Source organism: Dermacentor silvarum, chromosome 8 (assembly GCF_013339745.2).
Source record: "Dermacentor silvarum isolate Dsil-2018 chromosome 8, BIME_Dsil_1.4, whole genome shotgun sequence".
In the NCBI taxonomy this organism is placed as follows: Eukaryota; Metazoa; Arthropoda; class Arachnida; order Ixodida; family Ixodidae; genus Dermacentor; species Dermacentor silvarum.
Genome location: NC_051161.1, coordinates 166,205,387 through 166,222,872, shown reverse-complemented (window position 1 = coordinate 166,222,872; position 17,486 = coordinate 166,205,387). Strand labels below are relative to the sequence as shown.

Sequence of the window (17,486 nt, the reverse complement as noted above, 5' to 3'; positions counted from 1 at the left end):
GTATTACTCGCTGTTGAATTGACACCACGAAGTTACTCGTGTGTTCATTAAAGATCATAATCCCTGATTTCTCTGTGCTAAACTTAAGGCCTAGATTTGTCGCTGCGTTCCCACAGATATTCGCAAGTATCTGTAAATCTGAATATCTGTGTATCCGCGCCAGTTTGAAGATGCGCCGCCTACCGAGAGGGTTCGCGAGCGAAACTAGCGCGCTTCGGTAACGCTCCGCTAGGGGAGGCTCGGTTCGCCACTGCGTCTTTTTTGCTTGCTTCGAGCTCGTAGCGGCTTCGCTCTCTGTCCTGTCGGTCGTACGCGTCGCTTCCTCCTCGGCCGTGTGCGAAGTGGCGGTCGTTTTGTGTGGCGTCGCCTGTGATGCGCGTGCGGTGAAGCCGAGCGCGCTGTCGTCGTAGCAGCAGCAGCATGCGTGGCCACCCGCTCTGTCGGCGCGCATCGGCGGCGACCGCGTGCGTGCTCCACTCAGTGGGTGCGCGTGAATAGTGCGGCCAAGGAGCAGCGGCCCCGGGCACGCCCGCCGGCACAGCGCGAAGCGGTGAGTTCCTCGACGACGCCCTGCGCTTGCAACCCCTTTCGCGCGGCCTTATTTGCCCGCTGCAGCCGCGACGCACCACATCGGAGAGAAAAAGAACCACTCGATGAATGTAACAACCGGTAGGGGTCCAACCAAGTGTCAAAGAACTGGCGATGCTTTATCGGCTTTATTACAGCCACCTGCAAAATGAGGAGTGACGTAGAATTCGTTTCTAAGCAGCGATTACTTGCGATCTATGATTCGACACGAACAATCGGCTTTACTAACGATCATGTAGACTCATGAACGTGACGTTTGTGCGGCATTTGTGTGTTTCTTTTCATGTTAATCGGCTGTTGCCCACTCTTCATCTGACATCGTACCAAGATTTGTCAAGCGCGGCTACTGGCATGCCGAAACAGCTCTAGGATATGGTGTACAACATTGCTAGCGGCGCGCAAAGAAACGTAGGTGTAAACGGTGCGGGACGCCTTCTGAAACTGTGCGTAGTACTAGATGCATTTGTGACGCAATCTGCCAAGCTGACAGTCGTGTCCGTTGCCCTGTTATTGAGCTTCGCGCAGATTTACCCATTGTTGCGTTTCCGCGATATGTAAACAAAGTCAACATGCAGGGCGGCCCATTTGTAATTGTGGAGCTTGAAACCAACGTAAATTGTACGTAAAACGCGTAGCACGAAGTATTCCATTTACCTGAAATCAAATATTTATTTCCCATCAAAGTAGCACAACAATTAAACGTGGCGCAGAATCTTGAATTAAACCACTTTCGAATAGTTGTGCATAAATTACGATAGCGTACGCTGCGGCAGACACACGGAACTTCCGTCAAAACTGCTCATGAAAGCTGCATGTCGCGTATTTCCCGAAATCACAGTGCTTTGCATTGACTGAGACAGCTTACACACTATACGAAGTGAGCAGATACAGAATGAAGCCAAGGAAAGCAAAGGGGAAACTAACTTGTAGTTTTAATACAAGTGTTGAAAGGATAAGCTAGATGGAGGTGGAGAATTTACATTTATATAGCGTACCATTTCTATACACTTCAGTTATAACTGTAAACATTTTCCCCTGTGCTTTTTTTTTACTTCATTACCAGTTAGCTTCATATGGTTGTGATCGACGAAAACCGGGCCCCTCGGTTTCCTTCTCGTTGACAGCGGAGGGACATTGCGTGGATATAGATGGTCGCTGAAAATGGCACGCCTAGGCATTTGAAGTTGCATCGAGAAGCTTTTCACTAAATAACGGAATCGAAGAAGGAAGTTACCATATACATTTGCAGTGCAGTTTTAAAAGGCATAAAACGCATGTTGTCGAAATCGCATGCCTTGGTCTTCATGCTTGCGGCGAACTTATTTCGCTTTCCTATATGAAAGGCCATCTTTATACACCGAGCCGAAATAAAGTCGTCCGGGCATGGTGCAACCGATGGCGAGTTATTGCAGATGTAATTAGGTAATTAAGGAATATTAATGGGAAAAGAAACTTGGTTTGGCACGTCGCAGCGGCTATGACTTCCTGCTTTAGGCAGGGTGTTCGATTCCAGGGTGCAATCTGGTATGAGTTGAATGCTTTAAAAAAAAAAAGAAAAAAAAAACCGTGTACAGGGAGTTTTGGTTGCAATCCGCAGCACTCCATAGTACAGGTGCTGTTTTAGGGCATGCGTCCATCCAATCATCCGCAAGTAAAATTTTTCTGCTCGCTTGGAAGTCGACATCGTTGTGTCGGCCCACCGCGCATGCCGCCCGCACGGCTATCGGACTGGCGATGCGTGCCTCGGCGCGCGATAGCGAGAGTCGATTTCGTCGTTTGCAGACAGCGATATGCGAGCAAGGAATCAAGCAGCCGTGCGCCTTTCCGCGCCAAACACGCCGCGCTATAACTGGCGATGGTCTTTTACGTGTGACATGAGTCGGCTGCGGATCCCTTTTCATGCAGTTAATGCTTCTCGATCGTATATCATTTCTCCGCGGATCGTAAACTATCTGCAGTTGTGCTCGATTCAATGGATGTCGTGGTCTCACCGGGCACTTTTTTTAGACATCATAACCAAGGCTACTCGAACAGTAAACTTTTATTGAATGCGAGCACTACAATACTGCCTGCGCATACCCAGTCTACTACATTCATTTCTTTACACAACCGTGCCACCGTGTGCTACTGTGTAAGTCATCCTGGATTGCGGATGCCTCATCCGAGACGAACTACGCGTCGCAGTTCCGTTTTCGGTGGCGCTCAAACAGCGAAGTCTGAAGTAGCAACACCTGCGCACCCTGTATCAACTGCTGCTTCGCATCGCAAAGTCACAGTTCGGTTAATGTGCATATTTGCCGAAACAGTGCTCAAACAGACGGAACACACCGGCTTGAGCGGTCGCCCGCTGCTGTGACTTATATTAGGGGCTATTATGCGGTGATTAGGACGAGGTCGCAGGATCAAATCCCGGTCGCACGGCCGCATTTCAATGGGGGCGAAATAAAAAAATAAAAAACGGCCCTACCCGTGCATTGGTGGCCCATTAAAGATCCCCTGGTGGTCAAAATTAATCCGGAGTTTCCCACTACACCGTGCACCGTAATCATACCGTGGCTCTGTCACGTGAAGCCCCAAGATGCCATTCAAACACTTGAGCGCCGACAGTGAGAGCGCGCCATAACTTTTGTCACGCGGTTTGTTCCGAATATTCTGGTTGAGAACAAACCAAAAATAAAAAAAGAACTGTGATATATATATATATATATATTGTTGAGCATTTACCCAGTAGCTTCGGCATGCAGTCCGACATATTCCATTCAGTATATCCGCCCTTTGCCTCGTTCACCTCCGCGGTGTCCGCGGGGATCTCTCCGCGCTGGCTCCTCCAGGGATGCTTTCAGGGCGACCGCGCTGGTGTGCTGATGGGCGCAGGCCATCTCTTCCAGAATATAGTCCACACGCGCTGTCACATTCGTTGAGGCTTACCTAACATTCCGAGCTCGCGAGCAAATACCGAGATGCGAAAGAGTCACTGAGTGTACGCCAGTATTCTGAGCTGACCAATATTTCCGGTCCTGACCCGCTGCAACAGGGTTTGGTACTGGGCTCGGTGGTGTTTGGTGGTATACTTTAGGTAACAGCACGCCACGGCGGCCGTATTCCAGTGGAGGGGAAATGCAAAAACGCTCCTGTATTACGATTTAGGTGCACGTTGAAGAACCCCAGGTGGTGAAAACTAGTCCCGAGACCCCGACTACGGCACGCGCCACAATCAGATCGTGGCTTTGGCAACCCTAGCGTTTAGTTATCGTTTAGCGGACACGGACGAGAATACGGGGAGAAGTCGACAAGAACGAAGCTACATTCAAATCTCGGTTACAATTTGACTGTGCACACCACTTCCCACGCGTCCCCCAAAACAGTAGCTCTTTACCAGTAAACGTTAGGAGCGCGCTCCGCCTTAGGCAGGTACTAACATGACAGTTCCTACTATTCACTCCTTTCTTTATGCGTTCAAATAAGGCCCTACACTTTTAAACTCCAGAAAAGATACTGTCAAGCCTCAAATCGACCCAAATAGTTTCGCAGCATAGTAAGGTGTCTCCGTGCGGTGTTAACGTGTAGCATAGTCTTCATATATAACTCTTCTGCCGCCAGTTTCGGTCTCGTTTCCCAGGCGGATACTGTGTTGTGACATCATGACGCAGCGTGTGGTCACGTGAGCGCAGGGCGAGGAGCAGCCTCGTGTGCGGCTGCTCGCCGTGGGAGTCGTGCTGTAGCAGCACAGCGGACGGCAGAGCGAGCCAGAGGGAGTGCCACAACGTCCGGTTCTCACGTGACCACACGCTGTGTCATGACGTCACAACACAGTATCCGCCTGTGAAACGAGACCGAAACTGGCGGCAGAAAAGCTTATTATACCCAATTATTTACGCTGCTCTGAGTCTTATTATCTTTTATGGGGGCTTACAGAAAAGATGATGTCGTTGCCCCAAACGTTGCTTCGATTATGATTCTCGTGTGCTCATTCATGTGCGTTCCGATCACTTAGAAGAGATGCAAAGACAGATCATTTGGAATTGATCTCGGCCATTCCTGATAACTTTATTCGATTTGCAGCGCGATTTGATTTAGTTGTCATTCAACTTAAACAGGTACGCGATGCGTGGCGTGGTTCCTATGCCGCCCAATGCGGAGACGCTCGCGTGCTATATGCTAAAAGCTCATGGTAACTAAGGGAAAACAGGCAAACAGAGAGGAAACCTCACACAACATACGCTTGGTAAAACTTGTTTGATGAAACCTGGAAAATATATACCTGTGATAGGCGAAGCAGATAAGGGCGTAGTGAACAAAGAAACAAGAGAAAATAAAAACACGACCTGTATCACGGACAGCCAAGATACGAAAATTAACATTTTAACAATGATCTAGATGGGCAACTTAAGCACACATATCACACTTCGTAATAAAAGGCTTTGGCAATAATACCGAGAGAGAGAGAGAGAGAAATACATTTATTAAATCATAAAAATAGAAAATTGTACATGTATGAAAAGGCAACCCCAGTGGTTCTTCCGGTGAGGTACCTAGATTAAGTTAATGGTTTCACTTCTTATAAGGTAGGTGAGCAAGCTGTCATATATAGCTTTGCGGTGTTGAGGGGTCCCTCTAGGAAGGATCCAGTCATTGAGTGTGACGACTGAGCTCTGCAGCCCAGCAAGGCAGATTCTTCGCAGTGAGGATAGGCCAGGACATGTCCATAGTAAGTGGTGTGCTGTGGCTGGCGCGCCCGTGGTGCAAGTTCCACAGGTGGGGTCAAGCGACTTGTCAACAATGTATTGGGCTTTGAACGCAGGCGTCACTGCCGTGCCGGTGCGTAGACGGCGGAGTGCCACGCGTTTCCGGCGTGGAAGCCCAGGAGGGAGGGGGTCATGGCCTTCGGGCAGAAGCACTTGTAGAGCAAGCTTTCTATGCTGTCGGAGCTGCAGGTGAGCATCGACAGCGTCGACATCTTCTGCCGATCGGGCTGTGACGGAAACGGGGCAAAGAGAATGGTGGGTGGGCAAATTTGCTCCCCGCGCGAGCGCGTCCGCTCGCTCATTCCCTCCTGCGCCCATATGACTCGGCGTTCAATAAATGTGCAGCTCAGGTCCCTTGTGCTGCAGAAGTGTTGCTTCTTCGTGGATGGCGGTTGCCAGCGGGTGTGCGTCAATCTTGCCAGTATTTCGCCTAGCAATAATACCGTATACACTCGTGTAAGGGCCGCTCTTTTCTTTCCCAATTTTGACGACGCGTGGCCCTTACACGGGACCGTAAATTTTTGTCACAATTGCTCACACCCCCAATGTACCACTGTATGAGAGGTCAACGCACGCGGCATTACGCTGGACGCGAAAATTCGCCGATGTGCGCGTGCAGGAATTTTCTTTTGCCAAATTTTGGGGTGCCAAGTTGGGGGTGCGGCCCTTGCAAGGTTGTTGCCCTTACACGAGTCTATACGGTATCTTTGGTTCTCGTGTCATTAACAATATACAAAACAGGGGTCAAATTCATAAAGCTTCTCCATCGTAAGTACTGTTTGCCATTGGCCGGCTGCCTTGGTTAATAACATATCCAGCATCAGGATTGGCTGCAATTTTCTCTTACTAACAAATCTTGCGTATGAAGTTCTTAAGAATACGACCGCTGACGTGCTCTGAAATTCCGGAACGCAGACACGCATCGCGCACGTTTGCTTAAACACGTTTTTGTGAGCATACAGGTGTGCTGATTTGGGTTGGTAGGTTGAAATTCTACATAATGAACAAACAGCGCGCACAAACGACTTAACGAAGGCGACAACACGATCAATGACCCTCACTTGGTGCTTTGTTCTAAGGATCCGCGAACAACTAGTTCGTGAGATTTCGGAGCGTTTAGCATTAAAAGACAGGTTCCTCGTCTGTTTGTACGGCCTCTGTTTTGCTGCTTGACTAGAATATTGTATGTCTCCACAACTGATATCCGTTTGAATTTTTATGCATTTTGTCACCCCACCACGCCACGTTTTTTTTTTTTTTTTACCGTCGTCACCCTTACATTTGTTTTGTTGTGTTCTTGGATTTTCGGTGTTTAAAGGTATCGTGTGTTATCCTTGGCTGTCTTTCTTATTTTTTTTTCTTTTTTAATTTTTGTTCGGAAGTGCATTCAATTTCATCGAGTGATGCAGTTTCGGATATGTATAGTTGCCGGCCGGCCGTAGCTCTTGCCTCATTTGACGTCTGATAACCCGCCGCTGTTCCTATAGGTTTTTTATTTTTGACGTTGGCTATCTTCGTAACTTCCCGCCCATTTCCTGTATGAAGATCTTTTCCTGTATGTATTTTTGTTTCTTCAATTTGATAGTCAGTGGCCTGGTTGCAGTATTCCTTAAATGCTGTTTGTCGGCGCTGTTTGTTCAATATGTCGAACTTCAGCGCTTGTTGAGTCTACGTTTCTTGTGTGTGTCTGCCTGAGGCTTTATTACCCCAAATCTATACCCAACTAACCAAGCTCTCCGCTGCCCTGCTACGCCGGTATCGGCGTCCCCGTATATTTCCCCGTAGCCTCTGCACGTACTCTAAAAAGCATAAAAAAGCAAAAAAAAAAAAAAAAAAAAACATTGGCGATTTCGTCACCACCTGCTGGGCGTGGCTGGGTATAGCGTGCCGCTCGTAGCGTAGCTTTCTTCGTGCGCCCCTGTACGCGTGCCTGCTTCTGAATGTCCGGCTGAGAAGACGTGGGCCATGACCGCCGCTGCGAGGCGACGAGTCGCGAGGCTGCGCTTCTCGATTCAACGCGCGACGCACTCTTGTGCGCCGCCGACGTTGCGTTTCCAGACTCTTCTGTGAATGGGATACGAGCTTGTGGCCTATGTGAAAAGAAACGGACCGTGGCGCTGAACGGAACGCGGCGGGCGCGAGAATCGTGGTCACAACACGCCACGGCGATACGTCTAATTGTGATCGATTACGCGGCCCAAGGGTCCCTGGAAGAACGCCATCATTATACTAATCCATAAGAAAGGAGATGTTAAAGAATTATAGACCCATTAGCTTGATTTCAGTATTGTGTAAAATATTCACCAAGCTAATTTCCAATAGAATCAGGGCAGCACTTCACTTCGATCAACTAAGAGGCTGGCTTCAGGACGGGATATTCAACGATGGATCACATCCATGCCATCAATCACCCGCCGCGGTGGCTCAGTTAGCTAAGGCGTTGCGCTACTGAGCATGAGATCGCGGGATCGAATCCCGGCCGCGGCGGCCGCATTTCGATGGAAGCGAGATGCAAAAACGTCCGTGTGCTTGCGTTGTAGTGCACGTTAAAGAACCCCGGATGGTCAAAATTATTCCGGAGCCCTCCTATACGTCGTGCCTCATAATCACAAGTGGTTTTGGCACGTAAAACGCCAGAAAGAAGACATGCCATCAATCAGGTAATCGAGAAATCTGCGGAGTAAAATCAACCTCGATATATGGCTTTCATAGATTATGAAAAGGCATTTGAATCTGTAGAGATATAAGCAGTCATAGAGGCATTGCGTAATCAAGGAGTAAAGGAGGCATACGTGAATATCTTGGCAAATATCTACAAAGATTCCACAGCTACCTTGGTTCGCCACAAGAAAAGTAGAAAGTTACCTATCAAGAAAGGGGTCAGGCAAGGAGACACAATCTCTCCAATGCTATTCACTGCATGCTTAGAAGAAGTATTCAAGCTCTTAGACTGGGAAGGCTTAGGAGTGAGGATAAACGGCGAATATCTCGGCAACCTTTGGTTCTTTGCACATGACATTGTCTTATTCAGCAACAATGGGAACGAATTACAAGAAATAATTGAGGACCGTCACCGAGAAAGTGTAAGAGTGGGGTTTAAAATTAATATCCAGAAGACAAAAATAATGTTCAATAGCCTGCAAGGCAACAAGAATTCAGGATCGCCAGTCAGCCTCTAGAGTCTATAAAGGAGTACGTTTATCAAGGTCAATTACTCACCGCGGACCCTGATCACGAGAAGGAAATTTAGAGAAGTATATAATTGGGTTGGAGTGCATACGGCAGGAAGTGCCAAATCCCAACTGGGAGCTTACCACTGTCGTTGAAAAGAAAAGTGTACAATCATTGCATCGTGCCGCTGCTAACATATGCGGCAGAAACTTGGAGGTTAACAAAAAAGCTCGAGAACAAGTTAAGGACCGCACAAAGCGCGATGGAACGAAAAATTTTAGGCCTAAAGTTAAGAGACAGGAAGAGAGCGGTGTGGATCTGAGAGAAAACGGACATAGCCGATATTCTAGTTGACATTAAGAGGAAAAAAAGGAACTGGGCAGGCCATGTAATTCGTTCGTGCCGTAATGCGTTCATGGCCGCGCTCGTGTTATTTCCGAGTTCTCGTATCCCGCGCTGTTTTCATTACGTGAATGCAATACGAGCGTCGCACCCGTTTACATAACGGAGTGCCTATACACGAGACCAAGCGATGGAGCGCTTTGTTCATCCATTATGTCTTTACTTCCCTCGTGGTGCGTATGAATAAATAAGAAACATTGCCCCGGAAAGGAAGGACGGTTGGGCATTCCCCTGCAGTGGGGTGACGCAGGAAGCTGAATGCAATATGAGAAGCTAGGATAACCAAGCCAAAGTTTGCGAGCAAGTGCTTGTACGAACAGATGAGGCGTCTTGCCGTTGGCGAGGAAACACGCACTGAGGAAAAACCGACGAACTGTGCTTTCATGGTGTGGCGGAGGATTGGTGCACTCCACGTTGCGCACGATGGTACTCCGAAGCACTGCAACTGCTCATTCACATCGTCCGATGTATGCACAGAGATACACAGCTCGGCCAGCGAGACTACCAGGTTTCACAACAATGGGGCTCGATTCGGGTGGCGTGCTCCGTCTGTTGAAAATACGCAGCCATGCAAACGCGACTCGCAGCGGTGGCGAGGCGGCTGTACGCCGTTCCCCTTCGGTGCACGGGGTCACAAAATCAAATCCGAAATGGGGATCTTGGCAGGGTGTGAGGTACACGAGTCGCCGTAAGGGAAACAAACTGACGGAAAATATTAAACACACAAGATGTCGCAGAGGAAAAAGTAAAATAAAGGAGATATGCGCATATGCGTTTTATGTGTGCATATGTAACACATAATGAAACTACAAGGTACAATAAGAGCAATCGCAAAAATTATGCCGAGCAAAGGAAAGAATGGAAGTGACAAGAAACGCATAAGGAGGCGCTGGATATGTATTTAAAGATGCGGTACAAGCAATGGCGCACATGATTTTGAGAACTGACATATTTTAGCTACGTGTAGTCCTTCGCTGTCCACTGGAAAAATAATGATTACTTGAGTCAGTAGGATGAGATTATTGTTCACGGGATGGGGCAAAGCAACTCGGAGCCACGCAGGTACTTGTTGCATGCATTTGTGGGATTACTACGTGACGAATGTGACGCAGAGTGCCAACATGAGCTGGCTTAGTAAGTCAATAGCGTAAATGGCATAGCGCAAATAGCAAGCCGAGCAGGAAAAACTGGTATGTTTGACTTTTTGTTGCATGTATTACACGCAGCACTAACGATGCTTGTTACCTCTGGTATTTGAATTTCGCAAAAGCCGCATTGCGTGGATGCACGGATGAATGCGCCGTGCACTCTCACAAACTTATCAGAATCAAGTTTTCTATGTGTTGTGTTTTGGAAAAAATGCGACGCCCGCTCGCGGTGGAAGGTTTACGCAGCTTCACTTCTCCATTTTGTCTTTATTCCTTCACCAAACTGCGTAATTCAAATCATCTATCGGAAATCCTTTATGCCCTGTTCCAGAAACCTGTTTTTTCCTATATAAATCATACAGGAGCAAACAGGATTATGTTAGTTTATATAGAATTTTCCAACAAGGAGATCAGAGAACATAAATGAAGAGTAGGTTAGAATAAATTTGAAAATCGCGCATTTAATTTATAATGTAGGAGAAAATATGGTATATTAGCGAAGAGGTTGCCTAGGAGCAAGCCCTATTTGAGTGGGGAATATGGAAATATGACGAAGCTAAAGCTTCCCTGCTTGCCTGTATTGGTTCTCTCACGGGATTTCCATGACGGAGAAACGGGCCAATATAGTTGTAATTTAAGGGATTGTCCTGACCCGTGAATACCCTATTGTCTGCTTCTCAGCAGCACGATGGGAAGTCATTTGAAAACGTCATCGCCTTTTCCATCATTTGTATGATTTCAGATATCGCCTTCAGTGGGGAAATATTGTGCGTGAATTGCACACCAGAGTGAACGTTTCGTTGGCTAAAGCCTGGCTCGTGGTCTACCGGTTTAGTAGTGTGCGACATTGAAGATCCAGAACCTTCGTAGACCCCCGTGTTTTTATCCTCATGCGCAAGGTTGCAATGCCTTAACGGTACGTTCTCGTTATGGCAAAGAAAAGATAGACCAAAGGAAAAGTTGTTAGGTCCCATACATTCAAATATGGCGGCTCTTTACGAAATGATGACGCAGTTTTTTTTTTTTTTTGTCTGAGTGTGCGCGAATTTCGCCAATCAGCTTGTTGAAGAAAAAAAAAACTAAATACAAGAAGTCAGGCCATTTTATACCGCTCCAAGAGGTGGAAGAGAGCAACAACCTAGGAAAAAAAAACAGGAATAGTGAAAGTCATGCAAACATTCATTCAAGAGCTCTAGAAAAGAAAGTTAGGAAAAAAACAAAACAAAAACAAAACATATAGGTTCAATGTATTTGTTGAAATCTGTGAAGCGCTACTTTCATGAAGCTGTCAGATGCTATAAGATTAAACTAGATGCGTGCAGTTGTCTTTGTTGTCATCGTATGGAACGTGTATTCCCATGAAGTATTTATATGCCACACAGGTCACAACTTTATTGTAATGCAATGTTCTTAACCTAACCTAACCGCTCACAAGCTACGCAACACCGCTCACAAGCTATGCCGAAAAGAAAATACTGGTTCCGTCAGCAACGCCTGGACATCGTAAGAAGCGGACGCGGAGATGTGTCACGAGACCGAAGGTGGATGTCCGTCGAGGGAAGGATGTGGATGAGACAGAACCCGGAAGAGAGCGGTTGTACGGACTGGCTGTACTCAGTTTGCGCTTTCGATGCTGTCTCTCTTGCTAGATGCAAATCGGCGTGTGCGCACGTTCCTTAGTGTTTGCAAGGCAGCAGAGCATTTGAAGTGATCTGCAAAAGAACAAAAAAAGAAGCATAAGTTCGCTTTAAAAGTACCATTAGGGGGAACGGGAATTCTGGCACACCTACCCCCACTGCCTCCACAATCCAACAAGAGCCTAGAAAATAAAGAGGTAAAACCGTATAAGTACAGCGGGAACGTTTCCCAGCGTCGATGTTCTTTTGATATGCGCGAATGCAGCGAGAAAATGACAGACGGACGGAAGAAATCGGCTGTTTTGTCTTCCTGTCTGACGACTGGTCAGTCGGCTGTGCAGACGTTCTTGAATGACAGCGCGTTTACCTTTTAATCATTGGTTTGACCCTAGCGCGAGAGCTAGCTGAAATAGCCTTCGAAAAAGCTTCCGTGTCTTTTCTCGGTTGCCATCTCTCCATCGTTGCATCGGCGCCTCTGATTGCAAATTTGTGGGCGCGTCAGCATAAGCATTATTTTCCGCACTCTTTGTTCTTAAGGCAGGAGTACGTGCTCGTGTTATTCCTCGCCTAAACCGGAGATGTTTCCCGCGTGGGTCGAATGAGTGAGCCACGTGCGGCGCCACGCCTTCTCGCCATTTGGGGGGCAGGGGAAGGGCATTGCTGCGTTTCCCGTGCTGCGCGTCTGGTCGCCATTGATCAAGTCCGGGCTGGCCACTCAATCGATGAGGCTGCGGGCGCCAGGCGAGTCCGCCCCCTCGTCCTTGTCGGGTCGCCACACCTTAAGCAGTGCGACAGATGCTCTCCTGTCCTGCCCTTCCGGCATATTCCGGGAAAGAGATTAAGGACATCGGGGGGGGGGGGGGGGGAGTGGGGGGCTCAATTTCTTGTTAGTCTCATCCATGCGAAATTACTGACAATGAAGCCAGAGAAATGTGTCAATATTAGTTATGTTTCATTTAAACAAACAGAATTCTGACCAATACCACGATCTGATTGAGGCACAGCGTCTCTGAATTATTTTTTGGGAACTTGGCGTTCTTAAGCGCGCACAAAGTACACCAACGCTTCCGGTATCGAAGCACTGCCGGAAGAAGGTCCAAACAGCTAAGGTCAGGGTGCACCAAGGCCTCTCGCACCACTGCTGTGCAAGCTGGGCTGGAGCGCGGTATCCGTCAGTCCCACATTACACTCTGTACAAATGAAGAAACTACGTGTAAATACGGCTTCGTTGGTGTTCCTGGCACCGTGTAAGTAAAAAAAAAAAAGCCGTGGTAATTCATGACTATTACTCACAAGAAGCGCCCCATATCCTTCACATGCTGTTTTGATGACCAACCCCTTGCAGTCGTAACCAACTGTGGGTATTTGGGAGTCGTCATCTCTAATGATCTTAGGTGAAATGAGCACGTTGAATACATCCAGGGGAAAGAGACGGAAAAGCACGGATGCTTAAGAAGGTGCCTTGGTAAGTCTACACAAGAAATCAAGCTTTTATCGTGTAAACCTTTATTCGGTCATTAGTAGCTGCAGCTGTATGGGATCCATGCACAAAAAGAATCATTTCAATATTGAAAAAAAAACCAGAGGAAATCAGTTAGGTTCAGCTATAACAATTACAGTTGGCAGGCATCACCTACATGTCTTTTCGAAAACGCTAAGCGCGAAAAGCTAGAAATTAGGCGATACTTTTTGTCTCCTTTACCACGGACAGTTAGGTATTACGAAGGACACCTATCCAAGTGACGCACATCGACGGCCTACACGGTTCCACCATACAAAAAAGTCCCTGAAATATCATGCAACACCAACATATTTAGACATTCTTTTTTCCCAAGCACTATAACCAATTGGAATTCACTCCCCGCAGCTGTATTCGAATGTCCGACGGTATCGTGTTATCTACATGGCATTGAATCCATAGCGCATTGTGATGATGTAGACGAACCTTGATGTTCTTTTTGTCCCATCTCTCTGTATATATTTCTTTGTCCCTGTTTAAGCCGGCCGTAAGTCCGTGATGCGTCAGAAAAAATGTGGGCCGATCCTGGTGGTAGTGCAGAAAGGGTCCAAACGCAATGGCACATACCTCTGTGAACTAGCGAAGCTGAGCCTGGCTAAGTCTAGCTAAGCATGGTTGGGACTACTTAAGCTTAGTCAGTCATCGATAGCCAATCAATAGCCCAAAGCGATAATCGACAAATAATCAATAAATCCGGGAAATGCTGGCGATGACTTGGTACTGCTCAGCCTAGCCCAAATACGTGGCCAATACCTTGCGATAGCCAATCAATAGCTAATCAATAATCGGTCAATAATCAATAAATTACGGAAAATGCTGGGGATGACTTGGTAGTACTTAGCCGAGCCCGAAAGCCAGGACTATCTAGTGACCATCACATCACCTTCGCTGTCTCTAGCATTGCGCCTCCAGTGCAAGCGAAGCAAACTTTTTTACAGAGCAGTATTCTCACTAATTAGGCTTTGTTCAATTTTTCCTTTTTAAGTTGCCCCTTTTCGCATGTGTTTATTGTACCACTCCTGCCTAAGGTCTGAAGTCCAGACCAGCAGTATTGTAATAAATAAACAAAAATAGAACTCTACTTGTTCCATTAAATTTGTTTGGGCTGCGCTATCTCTAATTGGTTTCCTACATCTTGTCCATCCATGTCCTTCCATGCGCGTGTTTCTCTTCCTTGTTGTTTAGTGATTCGTTAATGTCAAGAACGCCGTGACACTCTTTAGTTGAAGCTTAAGAAATGCTCTGCTATGAATTTCATGTCCTTTAGGAACTAGATACACTTTAGAAGAATTATTCTAGAAGGACTTCATTACAACGAACAGTAGAAGTAATGCACTCTTTTCTTGCCCTTTTGCCACACAACTCACCAGCTCCTCTTAGAAAAGAGGACGCCGATTGCAACGCCTTGCCTGCCAATGCTTTATTTCTTTTTGTGGCTTCACCGGTGCACTCACGCCGAACTGTATGGGCTCCGGTCTGACAAAGGGCCGGAGAGAGACAAGGGAGCGGTGGCAGGGCGCGTTCAGAACCGCCGGTTCCCAATTTCCTGTAAACCTAGAAATGTGCACACGCATGCGCGAAAACTCCCGCATGCATGAACACATACTATAGGCACGTATATTCCCATGCGTGCGTCCACATAAGCATACAGATGTGTAAGGCCGTAAATGCGGCCTGTTATCTGTAACTAAAAGCTGATTACCATATTGTTATCACGGAGGGCAACCGAAGTTACGTGAACACTATAAATGTTGCGTTTAGGAGCTAATTTCGCACAGAAATAGTAGAAATGAATATTGGTGGCTGGGTACTTAATCATGCTTACCCATCACTACTTCCACATCACTATTATCCTGAGCTCGTACCTGAAAATGTATCAGCGATATTCATTTCTTCGTGTATGCAGGCTTTTTCACGTAGCTTTAAACTTTGAATATGTACAGTTTAGATAAATTAGACCGAGCGCACAATAAGCCAACGGTCGTCTTCGGTTAGTGAGGCTAGTTTTTGAAGTGCGATTTGTTTGCAAATTAGTTGCTGTTACTGGCCAACATTTTAAATACTCCTTTTCGGGCGTAAAACGATCACGCAAAGAACTTTTCCCGTTTGATGTTTGACTGCTCGGCATTTCACATCTTTGCTTAAGCGAACTGTGTTTTTGATTGTCTTTATCTATTTTATTCCGTTGGACTGCCGCGATATAAACGCAACGTCTTATTCCTCTGAATACATGGGCTCACTTTGCTAAGAGGGAATCATTTGTCTTTCACAAGAATTCTGGTTTACTTCCATCTGCGCAAGGAGCGTAATTGTCTCGAGAAACTGCGAAAATAACAAGTTCTACGCAATAAAACCACGGTTAGGTATTTGTACTTCCACGACGAAAACACGACGTATTGATGTCCTATTTTGTACACTTAGGATGAGGCACACGTGTGGTACCCACAATTTTCTGCTGATCTGCCTCCAACCTGTGTCGAGAGGCTCACCGTCCTTCGTGTTTTGATAGAATGCCCGAAAGCAGTACTTCTATGTGAAAAGTACTTCCCTTTAGCTCACATGGAGCACATTCCTCGTCATCCCGCAGTGTCCCGTGGACCAGAGCCGCTTTTTGATATTACTTGCTGCGGTGGCTTAGCATCTATGCTGTTGCGCTGCTAAGCACGAGGCCGCGCGATGAAATCCGGGCCGCGGCAACCGAATTTCCATGGGGGCGAAATGCTACAACGCCCGCGTCTCGTGCATTGGGGGCACGTTGGTGCCTGGTGGTCAAAATTAATCCGGAGTCTCCCACTACGGGGGGCCTCATAATCAAATCGTGTTTTCGATACGTTAAACCGCAGTAATCAATTCAGTTCTTTTTTATAGCAAATTAGCTTGAAGCTCTTTAATTCATTTTGTTTATTGAATGTGATAAGCACTATAGATTCGTAGCGCATCCTCTTGCAAGAGGCTGCTGGTGATAGCATCGCTTTGTATCGCACATGCTCCCAGGCCCTTGCATTTCGAGGGCTCTGGAAATGCAGTTGCGCTTCTTGGAAATTTTCACCACTGACATATTGTAATTCGTATTATCATCCCTTCGCAATGTATATTTTCTAACTTCATTGGTCGTTTCCCCAATTTTATTACGTATACATATTACAGCCTTTATAGCGATTGTTTTTAAGCCCCTTCGCATCCATGTCCCAACCAACTTTCGTAATTCAGTACTCCATTGTCAACTCAATAACTGCGGTCTGGTGCTCTATGGCCATACTTGGCCCTTGCGTCAGAAAACGCCAAATTAATCACGTTTGTCAAATTTTGGGCATTCAATAAGGATGTGTTCTGCAAACGCTTCCGAGGTGCCACAATGTGCGCAGTCTGACGAGAACCTTTTCCGTATCTCACAGAGAAAGAAGGAAGCGAAGTGGGATGTGTATGCCACTTTGGGACGTAGACATTGTGAGAGTGAGCCTGTTATATCTTAAAGTTTGGTGAGAAGCGTAACTAAGTTTCTATGTTGTACGACAGAGGCTCGTGCAGAGCCGGAGACAGAGGCTGTGCGCTCGTAGAACCACGTGGTCTTGGATATCTTGTGCCGCAGTTCATGAAGTGTCCTTTTGGCGTCAGAGGTATTAACAAACGGTATTTGTATACGTTCATTCAAAGCACGCGCCATAGTAGTCATTCTGTCCGCTATTTTATTACCTGATGTGCAGTCGTGGCTTGTGATCCACTGCAAAAGTATCTGGCGACCGAAACAAGAGAGAACGAAAGGTCAATATTTCCTCAATTTTGTAGCAAAATGAGTCGTCACCTTGGAAATGGCGTTGTAGTGCCTTCAGAGCTACTTTGGAGTCAGAATAGATCATTCTATTTTGAGCTATTATTCTATTTCGGTCATAGATGTCGCAGCTGGTAGAGTGCCAAACCATTCTGCTGTTGTGGATTTCTTTTTTTTTGTGAGTTCGATTGCAAGTTTTCCTTACTTTTCATGCCGACTTGGTATGTACACCCACTGATCTGTAGTTGATGCTTATGTGAAGGCAGGCGTATTCATCTCCTGTAGCTGGCTTATATGCATGAATGGATTGAGTCCTCTCTGTCATAGGTTCTTCGGGGTTATCAATTTCGGAGCACATGACATATGCCCTCGATTCCGACGTGAGACTACCATAATCGAAACTTGTCATGAAAATCCCTGCCTCTGATGTCCTTCACAAGCGCAAGAGTAATATTGTCGTGAAACAGGCCACGATACTGTCGTTGCAGCGCTGAGTCGAGGGGTAAT

The 17,486-nt window shown here is 46.8% G+C and overlaps 1 protein-coding gene across 2 annotated transcripts in view; it reads left to right on the top strand.

Annotated features, from left to right (window-relative positions):
- Positions 1–281: 281 nt before the first annotated feature.
- Positions 282–17,486, top strand: part of LOC119461823 (CUB and sushi domain-containing protein 3) — a 146,421-nt gene continuing 129,216 nt past the window's right edge. For both annotated transcript variants that reach the window (XM_037723195.2, XM_049672276.1), the window contains exon 1: positions 282–550. The gene's annotated coding sequence lies outside the window, so the exon portion shown is untranslated. The remainder of the gene's footprint in view (positions 551–17,486) is intronic.